This window comes from Pseudophryne corroboree, chromosome 5 (assembly GCF_028390025.1).
Source record: "Pseudophryne corroboree isolate aPseCor3 chromosome 5, aPseCor3.hap2, whole genome shotgun sequence".
In the NCBI taxonomy this organism is placed as follows: Eukaryota; Metazoa; Chordata; class Amphibia; order Anura; family Myobatrachidae; genus Pseudophryne; species Pseudophryne corroboree.
Genome location: NC_086448.1, coordinates 28,838,353 through 28,842,815, shown reverse-complemented (window position 1 = coordinate 28,842,815; position 4,463 = coordinate 28,838,353). Strand labels below are relative to the sequence as shown.

Genomic DNA, 4,463 nt, shown 5'->3' with positions numbered 1-4,463 from the left:
ACGAGCTCTGGGGATGGTGGTGGCGGCAACATTCATCCTTCCCTGTACTGATGCTTTATGGTCATCTGCACTTCTGTATATACAGTGCAGTGCCTCTAGAATCATTTCGGGATGGTCTAGTCCTGTAAATGTTCTGAATCTCTGATTGGCTGCAGTTTGGACTAGTCCTGTGGCTGTTCTAATGATCTGATTGGCTGCAGGTTTTTCTAGTCCTGTGATTGGCTGCAGGTTGCTCTAGTCCTTAGACTGTTCTAATGATCTGATTGGCTGCAGGTTTCTCTAGTCCTGTGACTGTTCTGAAGCTCTAATTGGATGCAAGTTAATCTAGTTCTATGAATGTTTAAATGCATTATTAACAAAGTTTGTTACATAACACTTACTACTTTTTAAGCACAGGCTAAAGTGACGTAAACAGACAGAACAATGAAATCCGCGCCGCCCCGCAGCATGGATATTATTAGTGTAAACAGAGAAAAAACAAAGACCAGGCCATTTTTATCTCTGTGACCAATTCCATGACACAAGCCCCGAGGGACCGGCCTGGCATCGCTCGCAGCAGTACGTGGCGTCCGTGGCACCATGTGTTTTACACTGATCGTGATCCAGCCCTGTTTGTTCATTGTTTCCAACCCCAGCAATTCCCGTTACTGTTTGATATATTAATGTTGATCATGGAAAATGTTCCAGCCCAGTAACAATGCACCCTGATACAACAGAGCTTAGTAAATACACCCCAGTAGGGGTGTCTGTAGCTAAAATAAGCCGCTGGATGGCGTATCAGGAGCCTCTTAGGAAGAGGATGCGGTTACTCTGTATTGAACCCCCCAGAACCCCCTGAGGCCACAGAGAATTAACCTGACAACATCTATCCTTCCTGCGCGGTTCCCAGTTCTCCATTCCTGACCTCAGTTAGTAGCGCGCTGTCATCACTGTGACATCACAGCCTATGAGGTTATAAAAGCGCTGCGTTTCTAATCTCTACTTAATATCCTCCCCTATTTTGTCATTATACTGATCTCCTATATCTGTGTGCTGCCCACACTGCTTACATTCTCTGTGGCTTATTCTGATTGGATCGTGGCAGCGATCGCAGTCTGAATCCTTTTGTGAATCCCGCGCACCCGGGAGCCCAGTGAGATGCGAAAAGCATCTCTGGGCTGCGATCACCTCTGTCTGATTGACAAGCGTCCGCAGGGCGGGAGGGGGCGTGGCAATGGTGTTAGAACGCCGTTTAGCGGACAGTTGGGGGGGGGGGCGGCTGCGTGATGTCACAAGCAGCCGCTGGGATGCGGTGGGTAGAGGCCAGCCAGCTGTGCTGGCAGGAAGCTACTTGCCGGGTGCAAAAGCATCACCGCCGTGCGATGCTTTTGCACCCTTGCGGGGAGGGAAGGGGGGGCAGGACCTGACATGCGGGGCGGACTTGCCCTGTGCTGGGCGTCCCCCCCGCATGTCTAGAAACTGATCATAGATGTGCTAAATTTAGCACACCTACTATCTGATATGAGTCACACCCTCTGAGCGCTAAAAGTGTAGGCCAGGAGCGCACAGCGGCTATTCACCTATCAGCCTAGGATGGTACCCAGTCACGTGGTCGGCAGTTACCGTGTTGGCGTTAGAATGTCAATATGGTACACCATTTTCACAGGCCCATGTCTACATCATCAGATGGGTGGGGTGTGGGTTGGGGGTGTTTGGTTAGGCATTAGGAGGATGATAGGGGTAGGATATTCACTGAGCTGCCATCGCTGCCAGAATTTTTATTTATGCACATTACTGTGTGTGTGTGTGTGTGTGTGTGTGTGTGTGTGTGTGTGTATATCTATCTATCTGTTCACTTTTTTAAATATTATATATATATATACATAGAGAGAGAGACACACACACATACATACATACATACATACATACACCCCCCCTTCCCCCCGCAGGACTGTGCCTCTCCTGCCCTCTCCCCTCATGCCTCCTCTTTCCGCTCTCTCTCCCGGGCCCTGATACGTCTTGCATGTATACATCTTCCCTCTTGTTATTTCCTCTCTCCCCGACCATCTGCGTCTGCCATTGTCTCCGATATCTCTCTGTAAGCGCAGCACACTGACAGGATCTAATGAAGTCTCAGCTCATTGTCTCTCTCAAGTCAATGCACTTTCTGACTCCCTGCCAAATGTGCAATAATTTCCCAGGAGGAAAAGGAGGAGACTCCGTTGTAAAAGTAGAACGTTGAGAGTGGACAGATGGAAAGACCCCGTACAAGTCGCCATGCTGTGTGTCTGTGCGCTGGACGTAATACAAGTGCCAGGTAAGTGTATGCGTAGCACTCTGTACTTGTGTTATACTGTGATCTGTGTGATCATTATGTGTGTAGAAATCTATTCACAGCCTCTCATTAGCATCTTACAGACATAGTTACATTTGTCTAGGATTACGCAACCTCTAGCATGCTGGAATGTGTAGTTCTACAACAGATGGCGGTCCATAGCTTGATAACCTTGCACAAGTATTGTGTATCACACTCGCTGGCTGAAAGTGCGTCTTATCCGACGTGTGTTATGCAGCAATATCTGTTCCTAGTCTTGGAATATTTCTAGAAGGGGCATTTCTTTCTGACTAATCAGGATAACCCGCTGGATTCTTCACCCCAATAACCAAATCTTACGCTGCTTATTGTAAGACATCCTCCAGTACACTTTGGAGTGGCATTGTGATCAATAACTCCATCGGTAAAGCCTTCCAAGGTCTCGCTACCCTTACAGCAAAGAACCCTTTCTGTGTAGCCTCGGCGGGTGTCTCCTTGTCACCAGCACAGTCCCTGGTATGATTGCTATATACTGAGGTCTCACTACCCTTACAGCAAAGAACCCTTTCTGTGTAGCCTCGGCGGGTGTCTCCTTGTCACCAGCACAGTCCCTGGTATGATTGCTATATACTGAGGTCTCACTACCCTTACAGCAAAGAACCCTTTCTGTGTAGCCTCGGCGGGTGTCTCCTTGTCACCAGCACAGTCCCTGGTATGATTGCTATATACTGAGGTCTCACTACCCTTACAGCAAAGAACCCTTTCTGTGTAGTCTCAGCGGGTGTCTCCTTGTCACCAGCACAGTCCCTGGTATGATTGCTATATACTGAGGTCTCACTACCCTTACAGCAAAGAACCCTTTCTGTGTAGCCTCGGCGGGTGTCTCCTTGTCACCAGCACAGTCCCTGGTATGATTGCTATATACTGAGGTCTCACTACCCTTACAGCAAAGAACCCTTTCTGTGTAGCCTCGGCGGGTGTCTCCTTGTCACCAGCACAGTCCCTGGTATGATTGCTATATACTGAGGTCTCACTACCCATACAGCAAAGAACCCTTTCTGTGTAGCCTCGGCGGGTGTCTCCTTGTCACCAGCACAGTCCCTGGTATGATTGCTATATACTGAGGTCTCACTACCCTTACAGCAAAGAACCCTTGCTGTGTAGCCTCGGCGGGTGTCTCCGTGTCACCAGCACAGTCCCTGGTATGATTGCTATATACTGAGGTCTCACTACCCTTACAGCAAAGAACCCTTTCTGTGTAGCCTCGGCGGGTGTCTCCTTGTCACCAGCACAGTCCCTGGTATGATTGCTATATACTGAGGTCTCACTACCCTTACAGCAAAGAACCCTTTCTGTGTAGCCTCTGCGGGTGTCTCCGTGTCACCAGCACAGTCCCTGGTATGATTGCTATATACTGAGGTCTCACTACCCTTACAGCAAAGAACCCTTTCTGTGTAGTCTCAGCGGGTGTCTCCTTGTCACCAGCACAGTCCCTGGTATGATTGCTATATACTGAGGTCTCACTACCCATACAGCAAAGAACCCTTTCTGTGTAGCCTCGGCGGGTGTCTCCTTGTCACCAGCACAGTCCCTGGTATGATTGCTATATACTGAGGTCTCACTACCCTTACAGCAAAGAACCCTTTCTGTGTAGCCTCTGCGGGTGTCTCCGTGTCACCAGCACAGTCCCTGGTATGATTGCTATATACTGAGGTCTCACTACCCTTACAGCAAAGAACCCTTGCTGTGTAGCCTCGGCGGGTGTCTCCTTGTCACCAGCACAGTCCCTGGTATGATTGCTATATACTGAGGTCTCACTACCCTTACAGCAAAGAACCCTTTCTGTGTAGCCTCGGCGGGTGTCTCCTTGTCACCAGCACAGTCCCTGGTATGATTGCTATATACTGAGGTCTCACTACCCATACAGCAAAGAACCCTTTCTGTGTAGCCTCGGCGGGTGTCTCCTTGTCACCAGCACAGTCCCTGGTATGATTGCTATATACTGAGGTCTCACTACCCTTACAGCAAAGAACCCTTTCTGTGTAGCCTCGGCGGGTGTCTCCTTGTCACCAGCACAGTCCCTGGTATGATTGCTATATACTGAGGTCTCACTACCCATACAGCAAAGAACCCTTTCTGTGTAGCCTCGGCGGGTGTCTCCTTGTCACCA

General features: G+C 49.2%; 1 protein-coding gene across 1 annotated transcript in view; it reads left to right on the top strand.

Annotated features, from left to right (window-relative positions):
- Positions 1–1,939: 1,939 nt before the first annotated feature.
- LOC134927123 (mucin-2-like) overlaps positions 1,940–4,463 on the top strand; it is a 50,677-nt gene continuing 48,153 nt past the window's right edge. The window contains exon 1 of the mRNA XM_063921157.1: positions 1,940–2,296. The gene's annotated coding sequence lies outside the window, so the exon portion shown is untranslated. The remainder of the gene's footprint in view (positions 2,297–4,463) is intronic.